The sequence below is a fragment of the Pleurodeles waltl genome, chromosome 1_1 (assembly GCF_031143425.1).
Source record: "Pleurodeles waltl isolate 20211129_DDA chromosome 1_1, aPleWal1.hap1.20221129, whole genome shotgun sequence".
In the NCBI taxonomy this organism is placed as follows: domain Eukaryota; kingdom Metazoa; phylum Chordata; class Amphibia; order Caudata; family Salamandridae; genus Pleurodeles; species Pleurodeles waltl.
Window position 1 is genome coordinate 387,450,582 of NC_090436.1, and position 20,225 is coordinate 387,470,806.

A 20,225-nucleotide genomic window follows, 5' to 3' on the forward strand; every position below is an offset into this window, starting at 1 on the left:
TCCCTGACTGGACTAAGTCTGTAATAAAAAACCCTTTAAATACTGTACCCTCCGTGGCAACCCTATAACAGTGGTGTCAGAAGTGTGATAGAAAGACTGGGATAACAGAAGGGACTATGGAGGCTAAACCATCCCTAGAGGACATAATAATCCAACTCGCAGAGGAACAATGGCACCTATAATTAGTGTGGGAAGAACAAGAAAGAGAAGCCCAGCCGGACAGAGAGACATTACAGAACACACTAAAAAGCCAAGCCACCATCATTGCAAACAACCAGTTAGTCCTTAAAACCGCCCTACAAAAGCTTTCAAATACAATTGCTACTACCAGGGTGCCGAGTTCTGTACTGCAGAAATACCAGGAAGGGGAGGATCCTGACGCCTTTTTTACCAACTTCGGAAGGGTACCCACCTCCACGAGTTGGCCCCAAGAGCGGTGGGGACAGTATGTAGCCCCACTGTTAACTGGGACTCTACAATCCGCCTATTAAGCCGTCAGCCCAGGGGGACTTACTCCTTATGGCGATGTTAAGAAGGCTATTCTGGAAAGAGTAGGATTCGAAATGGAACACTATCGTTTGAAATTCCATAGAACCCCTCTGAGAATCCCAGGGCTCTCTTTTATAGGGTTCAAGACGTGGAACTCAAGTGGTTAAAGCCTACGGAAAGCACCAAAGAGGAGGGTATACACACAATGCTGTTAGACAATTCCTGGAAGCCCTACCTGCTAGTACCAGGCGTTGGATTAAGCAGCATCCTGACGTTACAGTAACCACCGCTATTGAATTGGCGTGCGCTTTTCACAGAGCACCTGACTTCAGAGTAACCCCAGTAAAAGGGTTAGCCCCAGCTCCAAGGAGTAATACTCCTTCTCGGAAGACTAATCATCGATCACACTTGGAAGGTAACCTTAATGTACGCTTCCCGGCCAAAGAACCCAGCCAAGTCCCTCAATGTTATAATTGTGCTGAGTGGGGCCATATTGCTCGCAACTGTCCCCATAAGCTACCCAACCCAGGACCAACGGAAATAGGACTGACAAGGGGTAAGGTCTTGTGGTCCGGAGGGAAGACCCCTCAGTATGTAAAAACAATTAAGGTAACCTGGGCTACAGCTCAGGTGTTAACAGACTCAGGGTGTAGCCAAACAGTGACAAATACAAACCTGGTGTCGGACGACCAGTGGATTGAAGGAGAGACCGTGGTCATCAGCTGTGTACAAAGGGATAGCCAGGTCTATCCTGTGGCTGAGGCCACAACAGAATGGAAAGGACTTGAAGAGAAGATCAGAGTCGGGGGAATTCCGCAACTGGTGGAAGACATAATCATTGGCACTGATTATCCAGACTTTCAGGGCCTGTTAGAAGACACATGTACACAGGATGCTGAAAGCTCCTCATTAACCGATGCCCCTTTTTCCACTAATGGGACTGAATTGGGTAAGGACAAAAAAAGATAGACTAGACGACAGAAGAGAGAGCAGAGCAAACACCATCACGGAAACAACCCCCTTGACCATCTCACTCCTCTTTCTGAGGGAAGAGAGGCCAGTCCTCCCCGGGGAGGTTCAGAGTATGCCAGAGGGAAGACCCTTCCCTGAAACACACCTGGGCTTCCGCCGTTCCCAAACCAACCGGACGGGTGGGTGCCTATTTCCTTGTTAAAAATGGACTGTTACATAGAACCATTCAACAGAAAGGAAGCCTAAAAACACAAATGGTTGTTCCCAACCCTTTCCGTATACAGGTACTGCATCTGGTGCATGGTCAGCTGTGGGGTGGCTACTATAGCAGAGAAAGACAGAAGAGTACCTATTGTGGCGCTTCTATTGGCCTGGGGTATTTTCGGATATAAGGAAATTCTGTAGCACATGCCATAAGCGTCAGCTAGTAAACTCCTCTAATGACCCTAAGGCCCCACTGTTTCCCTTGTCCATCATTGAGACACCTTTTCCAGAGTAGGTATGGATCTGGTGGGGCCCCTTTTACCCTCGTCAAAGGGATACCAGTATATATTGGTTTTAGTAGATTATGCTACTCATTATCCCGAAGCCATACCCCTTACCAGTATGACTACCAAAAACGTGGCACATGCCATGATTGGCTTCTTTACTAGGGTAGGATTCCCTCAGGAGCTCCTTACCAATAAGAATACTCTTTTCATGTCACGTCTAATGTCACTGATATATCAGCTTTTGGGGTTAAAACAGATACATACTTCAGTCTATCACCCCCAAACTGACAGACTGGTCGTGAGGTACAACAAAACCATCATGACCTTGCTAAAAAAAGACAATATCAGAATCAGGAAGGGATTGGGATAAAAAGTTACCACTGGTCTTGTATGCCATTAGAACACATGTTCAGGCATCGGCCCGACACAGCCATTTGAGCTAGTCTTCGTCAGACAACCAAGGACACTCCTAAATATGGCAGCAGAGCAATGGGAGGAAAAGGAGGAGGAAGCCCGAGACATACTCAACAATTGAAAGAAAACCTACATATGGTATGGGAGGATGTGAGGGCACACCTAGAAGAAAAGCAAGAAAAACAGAAGAAACAGTATAACGTAGGAAAAAAACGAAGAAATTTACAGATAGGTAGCAAGTTTCTGGTTCTGTTCCCATCCTTGGAAAATAAGTTGCTAGCCAAGTGGCAGGGCCCATATAGGGTGGTAGAAAAATGTACACCGGTTACTTATAGGATCAAGATCCCACATACACCCAGGATAAGCCAGATCTATCATGTGAATCTCTTTAAAGTCTGGGAAGATGGAGAATCCCTACCATCTGAAGACAGCACAGTACTCCTCATAACAAAGACAAAGCCCTTAGAAGTACCTCTGCTTCCCTATCCTGGTGAAGGGGAAGACATCTTACCCCCACTTAGACCTAGATCTGTCAGAGAAACATTTAACTTTAACACAAATGATAAATCTTATCACAGGACACAGAGGAGTCTTCTTGAAGACCCCAGGAAGAACTACTTTAATCCAACATAAAGGCGAAACGGAGGAAGTGAAAACGGTACGCCTAAAACCATATCATATACCGGAGGCCAGGAGACAGGTGGTAGAAAAAGCGGTACAGGAAATGTTGAAGGCAGGTATAATAGAACCGTCAAATGGCCCCTGGTGATCCCTGGCTGTCTTAGTACCAAAACCAAACGGGTCTATTCGGTTCTGTATTGACTTTCGCCAACTGAATGCTATATCCCGTTTTGACACCTATCCAATGCCCCGGGTGGATGAGCTAATCGAACGACTAGGCCAAGCATGTTATCTCTCTACCTTAGACCTCACCAAGGGATATTGGAAAATTCCCCTGAATACCATGGATAAAGAGAAAACAGCATTTGCTATTCCTTCAGGTCTTTATCAGTTCACAGTATTGCCTTTTGAGTTACACGGGGTCCCAGCCACTTTTCAGCGCCTCATGGATACCATATTAAGCCCCATCTGGAGTACGCAGCAGCTTACCTTGATGATATTGTCATTTATAGTCGTACCGGGACCTAGAACAGTTGTCTGCGGTTCTACAATCCCTAATGCAGGTTGGTCTGACGGCTAACCCAGAAAAATTTAACATTGCCCAGAGTTCTATTAACTATCTGGGATATGTCATAGAGAAGGGCCAGATACGACCCCAAATGGATAAAGCCGAGGCTATCAGAAAGATACCACCACCCAAAATGAAACAAGACATATGTTCTTTCTTGGGAATGGTGGGATACTATAGGCGGTTTATTCCACACTATTCCACCCAAGCAGCCCCACTAACAGACTTACTAGAGAAAAACTGACCAAAAAAGATAGCCAGATTGACAGGCCCCCAATACAACAGCTATCAAAGACTTATTGGTTATTGGTCACCAATCATGTTTTGCGATGTCCCGACTTCAATAAGCCATTCCTGCTACAGACAGACACCTCCGATCAAGGATTAGGAGCCGTCCTTTCACAGGACAATCACACCCCACAGTCTACATCAGTAGAAAACTACTACCTCGGGAGATGAACTATCCAACACTGGAAAAAGAATGCCTGTCCATAAAATGGGCTATCAAAGTCCTACAATATTACCTGCTGGGACGTCCCTTCACATTACTTACGGATCATGCCCCATTGACCTGGTTGGCCAGCCATAGCAATACAAAACTGAGAGTGCTAAGGTGATTTTTATCCCTCCAACCTTTTGTATTTCAGGTATGTCACATGCCTGGTAGCATGCTGACCAATGTTGATTTCCTCTCCAGGTATCCCATTGTCTCTTGGCTGAATCAGCATTTCACGGGGTGAGCGAATGTGACAGGGAGCCACCTCCTGTTAAGGAGGAAAACGGGCTGGAGAGCCTCGACCTGTCAGTCCTGTCCCCCAGGGGGACGAGCGAAGGAATCACGTCGGTACACATCAGGAAGAGTACCGACATCAACAGAAATGAAAAAGAGACAGAAGAGGAGCAAGATGGAGAGAAGGATACCAGCTCGAGCATGCTGGGACTGAGGCAATCCGGCGAAGATGGACTCAAGCGGCAACCGGACCACGAAAGGAGAATTCCACCGGCAGCCACGACTACAGAGACAACAGAGAGAGGCAACGGAGCAGAGGGAGAACAAGGCGTCGGAACTAGAAAACTCAGGAGACGTGAAGAGGCCTGCTGCATCCCTGGAGGGGCGTGGCTTTTCAAGGTACATGACCGATTTCTCCAATATTAAGGAGGGTATGGATTGGAGAGGGAGGGGATGTGGGGAAAAAACGTAGCACGTCGGAATATGCAATTAGGTCAGCCTTAGGCTCCTGATAACTCTAACTCACGGGGACCCCTCCCCACCTTATTCACAAAGGTAACACCTGGGGTCAACACTGTTTGATTGGAGAGCCAGTGAACAAGGGTGGTGGCGGCCTGTGTTTTTTGGTGCACAAAGAACCCTCTCACACACAAACTCCTGCCCTCTTTTGCATGCCGATAAGAATTAAAAAGACCACTTACCTGACCACGGCCTTTATCTTCTTACTCTCCCCTGAACCCGCATGATGAACGTTTCTGAGGGCATGAGAAGACCCAGGAGGAGAGAAGACACCAAATAAGTAAAGCACGAAAACAAGGAAGGACTACAAAGTGGACAGGCCACTGACATTTATTTTTTTAAACCGTGTGAATAAGTTATTGACTATTACCACCTCCCTGACTGGGCATAGGCCCTCATTATGACATTGTCGGTCACATGACTGCCACGTGGCGATGGCGGTAGGTCTATCGCCAGGCTGACGGTGAAGACCGCCAAATTATGAACATGGCAGTGATCCCTCCCATAGACAGCCAATGTACCACCCGAACCGCCAGTGCGGTCTGTCCACTGACCAGGGTGGTTGCCATCTTCAGGCTGGCAGAAGACAACACCCCCCCCCACCATATTCTAACATAGCAGACTGCCAGGATTTCTGGGGCGGGACCACCGCCACCAAAAGCCTGGCGGAAACTAATCATATAAAAGAAGACACTCACCTCCAGGGACACAGAGGAGTCCGCAGCGGCCATGGAACCCGAACTGGAATTTCTGCCGATACTCTACCATGTGATGGCAGTCCAGGAGCAGCAATGAGGACGGTGAGATCAGCCGCCTAGCACACAAGGGAGGGAGGCGAGAGTGACACACCCACACGCACAAAACACACCATACACATACAGGCACACCACACACTGAGAACAATCTGCAGAGAAATCCAACACCAACATAAGTCAGAAGCAAAGAAAGCCAGGACACATACCTTTGGTCCAGCCTCTGTATTTCGGTGGACATAAGCCCACAACAAATGAGGCAACTATATACAAAGGGTCATTGGCCAGTCCAATGTTAGCAAAAAGCCACAGGGCAACGTCCAAGGCCCAAATTGACTCCTGACAGCCAAAGTCACTTCACTGGGCCGGGACATCATGGTGATGGTAAGCAGGCACGGTGGGGGGGGTTTCTTGGGAGGGTGATCTTTGGACTTGGGTTTGGGAGGGGGCAGGTCCTTGCTCTGTTGGTTAGGGGGCAGAGGTGGTTACTTGGGGTAGGGGGCTGCAGTGCCACTCTTATGCCCCTTAGTGGCAGGTTTAGCAGGAGGGGGAGGAACAGGAGTGGACTGGGAGCTGGAGGCACTGGGTTGGGAGAGAGGGACCTTCCTCTTACGGGCAGGACGGGGGGTAGGAGGGAAGAGGTCAAGACGGGAAAATAAATGTTTCTTAGGTCCAATGGGACGGGCTGTGGGAGGAGGTTTGGGAGTGGAGGTAGAAGGAGGGAGTGGTTGTAGGAGGAGTAGGTGTGCTGGACTTGGTTGCAGGTCCGTGGACAGTGTGCCTGTGTAAGGTGGATGGCTGTTGAGTGTCTGAGTGGAAGCGTTTCTGTGCTGCATGAGGTTGTGACAGTGGTGGTATCTGCACATGTGGAAAATGGGGTGCTAGTCTGCGTGTCTGCTGTTGTGGTGACTGAGGGCAAGGCTGTACAGGTGGCAGGATCTGGAACTGGTGATGCAGTCCTGGTAGGTGTGAGTGTTGATGTGACTGTGAGGGAGGAGGAGGAGGGGGGAGACAGTGGAGGCAGTGACTTGATTTGTGTGCTTCTGTGTGTTGGCTGTGTGTGCTTGAGGAGTGAAGTGTGGTGCATTTCCTTGTCTGTGTGAGTCCTGTCTGCTGTCTTGGGTGCATGCCTGTCTGACTGTGCGCATGGGATGTGTTGGGGAAAAGGGCTTTGGGACTGGGAACAGGTAGTTGGAGGGGGGACGGAAGAACCAGGGACACTGGCTGCTGTCAAAAAGGAGACCAGAGCCTGAAACGATCTCTGTAGGGCAGCCAAGCCACCATGAATACTCTCCAGGTAGGCATTGCATTGCTGAATCTGGGATGCCAGCCCCTGGATGGCATTCACTATGGTTGACTTCCCCACAGAGATAGATCTCAGGTGGTCAATATCCTCCTCAGTGAGGGAAGAAGGGCTGACTGGAGCAGGGCCTGCGGTGCCTGGGGTGAAGGAGGCATCTGGGCAACTGGAGGAGGGCTACTGGGATGGCAGTGCTGGTATGGGTGTGGTGGAAGATGTAGTGGCTGGGGTGGTCCCAGAGGTGTCCGTCACCACCAGGGAGCTTCCATCAGAGGAGGAGTCAGAGTCTGCAGTCATTGATCCAATCTCCCCGGTGGTGCTCCCCTTGCCCTCCAACCCACTGGTCCTCTCGGCGTCGGTGGACTCTGCCTCCTGGGTCCCGTGGGCTGCAGCTCCCCCACTCGCCGGTGCCCCTGCTCCTTCACCAGATGATGATAATGCACACAAGCACAGGATAAGAAAAGGAGAGAGGGTGAGGGAGAAAGAAAGGGAGCACATGTCCAATCACAGCAACAACAGCACATATGGCAGACACATCACAATCACTCACCGAGACTAACACTGTGCAGTATGAACCACAATGACAAACCATTACCTGGGAATAACAGCAGAAATTAATGCAAACACAGCCATCTGCAACCTACTGGGATTCACTAAGCCATGTCTTCCATGGTATGCCAGCTACTTACCAATACCAAATATACATACCACCCTACATTTCTAAGCAGGACTCCACAAGATTAGCTAAACCAGTATATTGGGGCATCCACTGACTAGAACCTTCCACCCCAACCCCCATGGCAGGCAACAAAAGAAATACCACAAAGTCTGTACTCACCCCCTTGTGGCTGCTGTGCTGCCCTCAAGCGCCCATCCAACTCAGGATTGGTCACCGCCAGTATGCGGGCCATTAGAGGGGTCAGAGTTTGACAGGCACCCCTCCCTCGTTGGGAGGCCGTCCCCAGCTGGACCTCCACGGTCTTCCGGGCCCATCGTCTCAGGTCCTCCCACTGTTTCCTACAGTGGGTGCTCCGCCGGCTATGGACCCCCAGGGTCCGTACGTCCTTGGCGATGGTACGCCACAATCCTTTCTTCTGAAGGGCATTGACCTGCATATGGAACAGAGACGAATGGACACCATGAACTCAACATTCCATTCTGACAACAGAAATGGCTTACATACTGCATATATCACACATTAAGCCCACACATGACCCGTACCTCTGCATACACATTGCATGGAGCAAAAACACACACTCCCAAATGACACACTTCTCCAACTCCTCTGATGTGAAGGCTGGGGCCCTTTCTCCTGTAGCACAGGCCATCGTGGATTCCAGACTCAGGGCACAGTAGCACATACAGTGGAGATGCTGATCAGTAGAGAGTCAGGAATCAAGGGAAGTAGTACAGAGAAAATGGCGGTCACGTCCGCAGCGGTGAACACGTCGCCGCTGGCGTTAATCATCATTGGTTTCTGTGCTCCATGCAGCTCCATGTTAACCAATGAGGAGTTGCACGGCGGTGCAGACGGCCTTCCACCATGACGCCAAACGCCGGCGGAGTGAGGTCACTTCCACCTGTCCCTGCATACAGGACAGGCAGTTGTCAATTCCTAATGCTAGTACTCATGTTGGACAATTTAATGTGCGTCATAGTACACACCGAGACAATTCCAGTCTGCTACATACATACAGTCCTGTAGTCACACACATTTCATGTTTGGTTTACTTAGTTACCTACCACTGCGAGGAGGAGGCAAGCACCAGTGTACAGACCCCTAGTGGACTTGGCTACACTCATGAAACGGCAAATCATTATCAAGTATCATCTGGACAGGGCCACAATTACTGAGCTGTGTCAACAATTGTAGCCAGATCTGATTCCTGCTATCCATAGCACCACAGCAATACCCCCTGCAGTACAGGTGCAGTCAGTGCTCCACCTCCTGGCAAGTGGTTCTTTCCAGGCGACTGTGGGCTTGGCTGCAGGAATGTCACAGCCAATATTTTCGCATGTGCTTGGAAGGGTTTTGGTTGCCTTGCTCAAACACATGAGCAGCTACATCTCATTCCCCCAGAGTGAAGATTTGCCCACTGTGAAGGCTGGATTCTACACCATGGGACACATACCACATGATCAGGGCTATTGACGGGACCCATATTGCCTTGGTCAAGCAGATGGTGTGCCTTGCTGATCAATACATGTCCCACGTCACTGCCAAGTTTCCTGGATCTGTGCATGATGCCTTTGTTTTGAGGAATAGCAGCGTCCCACAGGTGATGGCACAACTACAGAGGCAGAGAGTGTGGCTCATAGGTGAGGTTGGGTCTTCACCCAAAGTATGTCAGTGTATGCCAACTGAAGTTGTACTCCATGCCACTGTACTGTGTGTCCCTCACTACTTTCAGGTGAGTCCGGCTACCTAAACCTGTCCTGGCTGTTGACCCCAGTGAGGAATCCGAGGACAGGGCCAGAAAATCGGTACAATGAAGCACATGGGTGTACCAGGAGAGTTATTGAACGCACATTTGGTCTACTGAAAGCCAGGTTCTGATGCCTCCATTTAACTGGTGGATCCCTATGCTACGTCCCTTAGAAGGTCTGCCAAATAGTGGTGGCTTGTGCATGCTGCACAATTTGGTCCTCAGCCGCCATGTGCCATGCCTGCAGGAGGAGGGGGGAGACAATGCACCTGTGGCAGCAGAGGACACTGTAGACAGTGAGGAGGAGGAGGGGAGGATGTGGACAGCAGGACACATATGATACAGCGGTACTTCCACTGACAGTCAGGTAAGACTGTACTTCTGGTCATATCTCCATTACAGTTAACTGCTGTGTTCCTGGTGTGTTGTGCCAAGCACTATCTTTACTTTTCTATTGACTGTCACTTATGCTTTCCCTTTTTGCAGATGTTGGTGTGGTCGCAACTGTGTACTTATGTGATGACAACAGACTGCTTAAACACATTTGTTGGATGGATTCACACATTACAGGACATTTGCACAGGACAATGCAGTTCAATACATTGCATAATGTTGTATGAAAAATCACATATACTTCAGGTGTGTTCAAGGGTGTTTATTGAAGTGACAAAAAGGATGGGATAGTGCATTAGAGTGGGGTGATGGTAGACGAAAACTTCAGTGTAGTGGGCCAGTTGGTTTGGAGCACAGGTCCATTATCCATGGGGCCATAGGAAAAGGAGCAATGGCAGTCTAAAGTTAACACGGTGACTCAGTGGCACACAAGAGAGACATTCTGGAGTAGCTCATTTCCTGGCAGTGGTTTTGTTCTTGGCAACAGTCTCTGGTGTCTGTCTGGGTCACAGGGAACGTTTGCGGGGTGGTTCACCTTCTGCAGGGGGAGGGGTGCTGGTGGCCTGTGAGTGGTGTCCTCTGTCCAGTAGATGCAGCAGATGTTGTTGGCTGATTTGTAGACGGCTAGTGGAAGGGGCCCGCTGGTGTTCTCTGTTCTCACGCATCGTGTTGGCCATGTCACCCAGCACCCCTGCCATGGAGGCCATGTTGGCATTTAGGGCCTGCAACTGCTGCATGACCTCCTGGTGGTGTACCCCTGCAGCCGCTGGTTCTCCTGCAAGATGGTAATCACCTGCCCCATCCTGTCCTGGGATTGTTGGTAGGTCTCCAGGGCATGTGTGAGTGCCTCCTGGACAGTTGGTTCCCTGGGTCAGGTCTCCCCCTAGCACACATCAGACCTCCCACTGGCCCTAGCCCCATCTGCCTCTGTCCCCTGAATGGTGTGCCCACTCCAACTTACACCTGGACCTTCATTGTCTTGTCTGGGTGGTGTCGACTCGGGTACCTGTATAGGTAGGCACACTATTGATTGACGTGTCCTGGGGACAGAGGTTTGTGGACGTTGGGTGGCTGCTGTGGTGTTGGAGTCGGATGGGAGAGCCCTGTGGAGGACTGGGTGTGGGATGTGGAAGCCGACTGATCGGTGTGCCCCGATGGGCGAGGGAGATCATCCAGATCGGGACATCCAGAGTTGCTGTCATCACTGAGGGCATCTTCTGGTGGAGGACTGGGTTGTCGTGGCACATGCTCGCCATTGACATTGGCTGGGGCACCTGTGGGCATGTAAGTGATTTGTTACAGTCATTGTCTGTCACATATTCAGCTTTCCCTATGGGTTGGGTGTAGTCCTTCCACCTTTGGTTAGTGTATGGTGATGGATTGTGGGATTGGTAGTGCTACATGCTGCCCATGCGTTCCTGTTGTGTGTGCATGCAGATCTGAGATTGGTGTGCTTGCAGTGGGTAAGGCATGAAGGGGTACACAATTGAGGGTGGTTATGGGGTGGTGCACTGTATGGGATGGGGTGGGGTGTAGGGAGTCTAGGTGAGGGGGTGACATGCCATGCAGCTATTGGTGGTTGTAGGGTAGTAATGGTGACTTACTAGTGTCCGGCCCTCCAGTGACTCCAGTGAGGCCCTCAGGATGCAGAAATGCCAAGACTTGCTCCTCCCAGGCTGTCAACTGTGGGGGAGGAGGTGGTGCTCCACCGCCAGTTTTCCTGGAGGAAACTTGATGCCTGGAGGCCACAGTACGCACCTTCCTCTGTAGGTCGTTCCACCTATTGCGAATGTCATCCATTGTGCGTGGATATGTTCCCACAGAGTTCAGGCTGTCCACGATCCTCCGCCATAGCTCCATCTTCCATGCAATGGATATCCGCTGGACCTGTGCACCGAACAGCTGTGGTTCTACCCTGACGATTTCCTCCACTACAACCAGCAACTTCTCATCCGTGAAACGGGGATTCTTCTGTGGAGACATGCCTATTGTATGGTGGGTGTAGTGTGTGTGTGTATTATGCAGAGTGTGATGGGTGTTGGGGTATGGTGTGTTGTGTTTGATGTGTCAAAGGTGAATAGGTGGCTGTGGTTTGTGTGTGCAGTTCTTGTACTGTCTTTTGCTGGCAAGGTGTGGTTTGTGTTTTCATGTTTGCAAGGGATTCTGGGTTGTGTGGGGGAGGTGTTTTATAGTGCTGTTGGTGGGTGTGTAGGGTGTGTATATATTTGTCAGGCGTGTTTTTTTTTCATCTGGACAATGTTGGCTTCTGTTGGTTCTACCGCGGCGGTCTGCACTGCTGTTGAGTGTCCGCTGCGGTGATTCGTGGTCCATAATTTGGAGGGCGGTGTGTTGTTGGCATAGCTGGTAGGGTGGTGGGTCCAACAGTTTTTCGTCTTCGTTGGATCTGGTGGAATTGTTGTTGTGGCTGGTTTATGTCGGTTTTGTGTGTCATTATCTGGTGGGCAGATTGCCGCCTCCGCGACGGTCTGTTGGCGGCCGTCACCAACGCGGTTTTCAGAAAAAAATGCCAATGTGTTAATGACCCCCTAAGTCTGTAATAAAAAACCCTCAAAACACTGTACCCTCCGTGGCAACCCTATAATACCCGGCCTGGTGTTGAATACACAGGAAGTAGGAGAATACAGACTTGCGTGGGGGCGGGGTTCAGGAATAGAGGTGGTTGTGATACCCTGACAACACTGGAAGACTGAGATATGTTTTACCATGAGTGATGGTTGGAGCAGCGAAACGGGGGGGGGGGGAGTTGGGAATATTTCTTAATGTAATCATCATTTCTCCTAATTTTATGTATACAGGCATTCAATTCAATTCAGTTAAATTCACGGCATTTCTAGAGCACACAGGTGCCTCCAAAGAGGCTTCCTGGAGTTAATGGTAAGCTCAGGAAAAAGAGAAGTCTAAAAAGGGACAGGTCCAATTAGCCAACTAGGCGGAGCCAAAAAGCAAGGTCTGGAGACTCTGTCTAAAGCAGGATTCAGAAGGGCTGCACTGCAGACAAAGTGGCATTGCATTCCATAACTTGGGAGTCAGGTGTGAAAAAGAACGCCTGCATGTTCTTGCTTTGTAAATGCGCGAGACTTGGAACTTAAATATCTGGTTTGAGAATAGGGTTTCAGTCTTGTCATGAGGTAAAGAGGACCTTTGTGAGAAAAGGCTGTATAAGCAAAAGTAAGAGCCTTAAATTGAATCCTCTTGATGACAGGGAGCCAATGACGATTCTGGCAGTGATGAGAAACTGGGGAGTCCGCAGGAATCTTCAGGATTAGTCATGCAGCAGAGTTTTGAATCGTTTGAAGCTTTTAAATTAGGAAAGCAGGCAGACCTAAATACAGGCTACTGGTATAGTCGAGTCTGGTCGTGACCAAGGCATGGACAGTTATTTTCTGACAATCCTCTGGAATCAGGTGGAGTATACGCCAGAAAGTCTTCCAGGTGGCAAAGCATGTGGCGGACAGAAAACTTAATTTGAGGCTCAAAAGTGAGATCGGAATCAAATTTAATCCCAAGGTCCTTCCCAATCGGAGCCGGGGAGGGAGGATTCTGATTCCGATGTCCACTTGTGGAAGTATCAAGTTGCGTTGTTGAACTCCAATAGTCAATGATATTTGCGAGATAACATGGCATAAATTAAGAAAAGTATCCGAAGACCATGATAAGTCTGAACTTATTAAGAAACGAAGGATGTTTTCTCGAGCTGCTTGCAGCGTCGCATCTGAAAAAAAAACCGATGATGCCATGTTATCTCGCAAATATCATTGACTATTGGAGTTCAACAACGCAACTTGATACTTCCACAAGTTGGAGCCTTGAAAAAGTCAATTCTGACGAAACACGTGTCGGCTGTTGTTTTCCGAATATGAGAATTGTATTGGCCTATTGACACCATGGCCATTTTGTCTCACTGGGTCAAGTGACGTGCTGCCCGAAACACCATAGAGGAATAAATTGAAAATTCTACGTACCTTTGATGTGCTGTGGTTTTTCTTTTCCTTGTAATACATATATATTACCACCTAGACCTCAGGTTTACCCTGTAGGAGGCTCAAAGGTGTGATTGTCATATCTATGGTTCCGATTTGCAAACTGCATATTGTAGTATGTAAAGTAGTACTAGAGTAATACTGCTTACTACATAATGCAAGTCACAAACCTAGGAGCGGAAATCGCCTTCACATCTCCTTTCTTTTCCAGGGGATATCTTCACATATATAGTTAATAGTAATTTGGGAAATGGGGAATACTTAAAACTAAATGGGAGGGTTTTAGGGATGAGTAAGGAGGGGTTTAGGGAGGGCTAAAGAGAGATATAGGGTGGAACATACCCCTCCCACAAAGGAGTAAGCCGATTGCTACTCACAAACTGCACTTCTAGCGTTACTACAGCCAAAAAGGTCCCTCAACAGTAATAAAAGTACTCCAGCTCAGACCTGGAGTAAGTCCAGCACCACACAAGGCCAGCCACTGGCATTGCAACACAATCACATGGACAGTAATAGTGGCAGGGAGTGAAAATAAAACCCCATGTAAAATAATGCTAAAATGTTTTTTTAGATTTTTTACAAAAATATACGTTTATTTAATTTAATGTTAGAACATTATAAATAAAAAAGAATAATTTATGATAAAATATTTGAACAACATTTTAGTAATTTAAAAATGTATTTTTTTAAGTAGTTCAATTTATTTAAATTAATTTAACACATACACTTTGTATTTTTTACACATTAAATTAAACATTTTACTTTAAGTTGGATTTTCATACATCTTTAAAAAAATAAGTGGAATACATTGTAATATATTTTGATTAATTAAATCATTAATTTAAAATGAAGTATAGTGCTGTAGCATTTTTAAAAAAATCTATTTAAAATAAAATGTTACCTAAAATATTTTTTCAAAATGTTTTTCGAAGTTTAAAAAGCTTTTTAAAATTCCCCTATACTTTACCATAGGGACATCGCTGCTTCATTGTCACAGAACTCCATCTGGGTAGTAACTTTACAGTTGTGAATTTGGCTCCACCCCATGCTTCAGGGGGTAGGGACATGCACATCTACACTTTGTAATACACTTAGACTTGGAAGTGGTGAATAGTCAAATGTAGTAAAATTACTACAAAGTTTCAGAGTAGATTTACACCTGTAGATTTACTGATGTGTAAAATTTGCTTTTTGAATAAGAGACATAAGGGGTCATTAGGAGTCTGGCGATTAATTGACTGCCAGACTTGCGGTGGCAGTCGACTGCCGCCAATGTGGAGGTCCAAGCGCCACGTTATGACCGCAGTGGTCATGCCGCAGTCGGTCCACCAGCACCACCAGGATCAGAGATCCCGGCGGTCTGGCGGTTGCGGCAGTCCGCCATGAAAAGGTTAGCGGAGAACAGGTGCAGGGGGACCCAGGGACGTCTCTGCTCTGCCCCTGCACTTGGCATGGGCAGTGCAAGGGTTCCCCTTAGCCAGCACGCTTGCAATGTTCACTGTCTGATTTGCAGACAGTGAACATTGCGAGGGTGCTGGTGCACCCTGCATCTTACAGCATTGCAACCAGCTTGATTACGAGCCAGAGACAATGCTGTAGGGTGCTTCCGGAAAGGCCAGTGGGAGAAACTCAGGTTTCCGCACGCTGACCTAGCAGGAAACTCTTAACAGGCCTGGCGGGGAGGTAGCCACTATAGCGGCAACTTCCCCGTCAGAAATCGGCAGACGGGCAAAACCGTCCTCTGAACTCATAATGAGTGTTTATCAAGCTCGAGGTAGGAAAAATAGGATGATATGCCATGGGTCAATTGCGGAACAGAAGGATAATTTAAACAGGACAACATAGTACAGAAGAAATACAACAGGGAATTAACCCAGCATGTTGCTGCTCAACTACAGGAGAACAAGTCTGGTTGAGGAAGCCTGGATTAATAAATTAAGAAAAGAGAAGATAAGCCATCAGCAGAAGATGGCTCAGAGATGGCAAAGTAGTATACTGAATATCATGAGGACTACTAAAGATTGAAGAAAACATGAATAAATTAAGGAAATTAGTTCCTTTGGTAACTTTTACTTTTGCTTGGCATGGAAATATAAGAGTAGAATAAACAGCAGAATAGCGTGCGTTTGGGCTTATCTGGAAAGATAAATCTGCATAGGTTACCATTCAATATTCCAGAAACTGGGAACAGGTGTGGCACTGAATATTGTGAAGAGGTTTCTGGATCCCACAATTTAGGAATTGATGCCAGCCCTGGGAAGAGGAGCTACATTAACACCCAAGAAAGGCATGCAAGCTAATATTCTATTTCCAACCCGTAGAAAGTTAATACAAACTTAGCCAACCCTCACCAGTTTGATCTTATACCAAGACCCTCTGCCCAGCTGCATATAAGGAGAATCCACCACACCCAGATTACGCTCGGACAATTCAGAGTGCTACCAGTTTTATTTCTGGTGAAGGTGAATGCCTCTGAAGTTGAGTTTACCATTTAGCGTGTGAGGCAAAGTGAAGTTGTGACCAAGCTTTAGTTAGTCGGTGGTTGCTGTGTAAAACACCAGAGTAAAGGGTGAATGGGTTGTGCCTCAAGCTTTAAGTGCAATGAGGAAGACATGTCAGCTGTGTCACTTCTGTTTGTGAACACATAAATCACTAGCAATATGAATGAGTAGGTACCCCATACCCAAAGGATGGACAGCTAATGAGGGAAGAGTTTGTTATATGAAATGCAGATATGTATCCATTTTTGTCAACCCCCAGTTTGAAGAAAACGTTTAGCAAATTTGGTAGGGATGATGGCAGAAGGGAAAGGGTGTGGAGAATTTCTGTAATAAAACCCTTTTGAAGAGGGTGAAAGAAAAACTGACAAGCCTCAAAGATATGTCAAGAAAGATAAATAAATGTATTTTAACTCAAGCCACTCCACAGTGCATATTACACAAGGATTGCTTAAAACTGAATAGAGTGGCAACGTTGTAAGTGCGGGAGAAAAAAAACATCACTAAGCACCTTTTGTAGTTGCCCAGTATTATAGTTATTCAGGACAAGTGTGGATCAAATACTGATTTGGGTGGGGAGTGGCCTTGATGGCCTAGATGGTGTAAGCTCTCTAGGGAGCACCGAGGCAAGATTTCGCTATTTGCACACATCCTACTGCTGGTTGCAGTGACTCAGACACCAGGTGGGAGACCTAAGAGCTGCGTCATTTGGAGAACTCTGTGTGAGTTAAGCTGTGCCCAGGAATAAGGGGAGAACTCCACTAACCACCCCACCAAGGAGAAGTTCTAAGATGGCAGCAGTGGGCAATACAGATTCTAGCCGATGGAAAACAACCAGACACCCTTTTGATTTGGTGCAGTTGCACTAGCCAGGCGCATTGCCACTCTCCAAGTCCTGTGTGGTACTTACCCTGGAGGGAGTGGCGGCGCGGACAGCACGTGTGATGCTTAGGCAGCAAGCAGACCAGGTCCCCATAGGAAGACCTATAGTCTGGGCCAGCACCATGAGGGACGTGTTTCTCTTCTTTTTGCCCGAACTGACTTACTGTAAGGATTCTCGTAGAAGTCACAGGCCTTTTCTGCCCACATGTTGAGACCTGGAGGGGCAGGACCCTATATTCCTCCACTGTCCCCTTTTGCTTACGTGTTCCACTGTGTACCTGGATGTGCCCTGGACTGGGTGGCAGCTGTTGGGGGCCATCGAGCTGCTAAATTGCTTGGCACAAAAATACTGGAATTGAAGGTGGCCAGTCTGGGGCCCCCTTAGAGATATGTGATTGTGCCCAGCTGGAGTCAACTCACTAAGGGGCTCGAGCACAGCCTGAAGACCAGGGTTCTGCAACGGCCCAATGCTCTCACTCTTCCCTGACCTCAATGATGGGGTGAAAACCACTTCACAGGCCAACTTTTGTACTTTTAGAGCCCTTGTCCTTGGATTAAACAGATCATCTGCCCATTCAGCTATTAGGCTGCCTATGTTTTCCCCAGCTAGACGATCAGGCTCCTGGTGACACTCTGAACTATGCATACACTCGAAAAACTGCTCATGCTCCCCGAAGGGGACATGAAGGCTTGCGGTGGAAGAGGGCCATGGAGCCAGCAACCTGTGGCATCTAACTTCCATTAGATAAGGATACCCTGGAGCCGCAGCGCAACCACCAACATGGGGAGGGAGCGCCTTACATTCTCGGAAGCACAGACCAAGATAGATTGGTTTCTCCTACTTCCACCTGAGAGATCTAAGCAATCTGCAGTCAACCCTCGGCCTCCTCCTCCAATACTCTATGCACAGACTCTATCCAACAAGCCATTCAGGCATTCCAAAGAGCCCTTGAAACTAAAATTGGCAAGGTAGGCATTGATGTAGCATTACTGTGACAGGTCTTGCACAACTTTGTGGATTGAATGTCCAAAGCAGAGGGTGCATCTCCACACTTGAAGATATTGTTGCAAAGTACCTTCTGGAAGAATGCACCAAGGGCACTGAAAACAGGGTGTGGAGGAACAACTTGAGGTTTGTGGGCTTTCCTGAGGGAGTGGAGGGATCCTCCCCAGAGAAGTTCTTGGAATTCTAGATCATGTCCTGGATCGCCACAGATCAACTTTCCTCCTGCTTTGTCCTGAAAAGAGCTTACATGAGCTTACTACAAAAACGTTCCCCCTGAGCCCTGCCTGGAGCCCTCATTACTATGATTCTCAAATACAAGAACAGAGGTGCAAATTTTAAGGGGTCCGGGAACAAAGGGTTCTTCCCTTTTAGTCTGCCTTTATCATTCTATTTCCAGATTACACCCACCAGGTCCAAAAGCAATGGCAGGCCTTCAACACCAATCAGAAAAAACTAAAAGACTTGAACCTTACCTATATGCTCATGTTCCCTGGGAGTGGGTGATGGAGGATAGGGAACTCTGGCACCCAGCCATCTGCTACCTGGGCAGTTGACGCTTCCCATCTCCCTGGCGACAAAATGGAAACAACCGGTGGCAAAGTCTGTAGACTGCAGTTACATTCCAACAGGTTACAGATTATTTTGGCCAGAGGACAGTTGCATCTGTGGGGGTCAAGGAGGGAATGAAAGCCCCAGTGGAACTCTGCTGCCTCCCAAAGCCTCCATCCAGAGGATGCCCCTGGTCATGATGTTGACTGAATACCCTTTGTGTCCTACTTGATGTTGTCATTGACCAAAGGATCGACCCGCTCTCTGTTTTCTAGTTCAAAATTCCTTTGACTTAACTATTCTGTTCAGCACAGTATCCTTTAACAATAAGTGAGGTTGGGCACGCATAGTCCCTATTTAATTTTATTTGTACCTACGTTTATGGGGTTGGATCAGGCAACAGATGCTTCAGGGGGTGGGAGAGAGGTAAGGGACAACTAGGAGGATTTGGGATTTGTCAGTCCATAAGATGTTTCACCAATTACTTCATTTGCGGCACACATTACCTTCTCTTAGAAGGACAAAAGCACTACACATTCCTGACTCACGAGACACCTAAATGCCTGCTTGATTTGATGACAGTAATGCACCCCTTGCATGCACAAACACACATATCTCTACCATTCCCCAGATAGTTGCTTTTATGGTGATGAAGTGGAACATCAATTGCCTTAATGACTGCATTAAGAGGGGGACTGTATTTTGATTTATGAAGTGTCACTCTCCAGCAGTGTTGCTCAACCACGAGACACATCTACCAGATACAGACTTGCTGGCTACTGTGGCACTCCCCTGTCACAGTGCGCCTGGGTACCTCTGTGAGACGGAATAGGTGCATGTAGTGATTGAAACCCTGGTGTCTGGTTGATGTGCAGTGCTCTGCTTCAGGAGTTGAAGTCCTACATTAATCTTAATGTTGTCTTGGTGGAGCCCAACTGGTAGATGGAGAAGCATTTTTACAAGAGAAAGCCAGAGCCTTTTTTAGCGGTCACATTAAAGCTAGACTCACGCAAATATCTAGCCTGGAATCTAACTTATTGCCTCTTCAACGCACCTATGGAAGAAAAGGACATGAAATACTCATCACAAACAAGGGATGGGTAGGGCCTCTTTGTGCCAGATTTGTTTTGAAAAATCCAGGCAATGCAGGATCATCTTCACAAGTTGCATCAACAAGTGATAAATCTGGGAAGCTGCTTTATTGCCTAGCGACCGGAGACATAATTTTGAGATTGATCCCTGAGATTCAGGGGAGGAGCTCCACACCTCTTCTAACATCGTGTCCACCATTGCTTCCTATTATGGGGACTTGGATGCTCAACTCCAGCCTGCCCAACATGCATACACTCACCACCTTTTTGCTGAGCTCCCTTTAGCCGTCTTCAGTGCAGCGGATAGAGCCTCCTTCAATTAATCCCTTACTCTGGAGGAGGTTGAGGCGGCTAGTATGCCGGACACTGTGACCAGAAGGATTCCTAATTGAATTTGATTTCAAGTGTAAATCCCCACTCTGGTTGCCCAGCCGTAACACTCATCTCTGCACTCAGAGTCCATATCGCTTTCGCACATCATCTTAAAGTCCAAGCCACCTTTGCACTCATGCTTTTATATTTT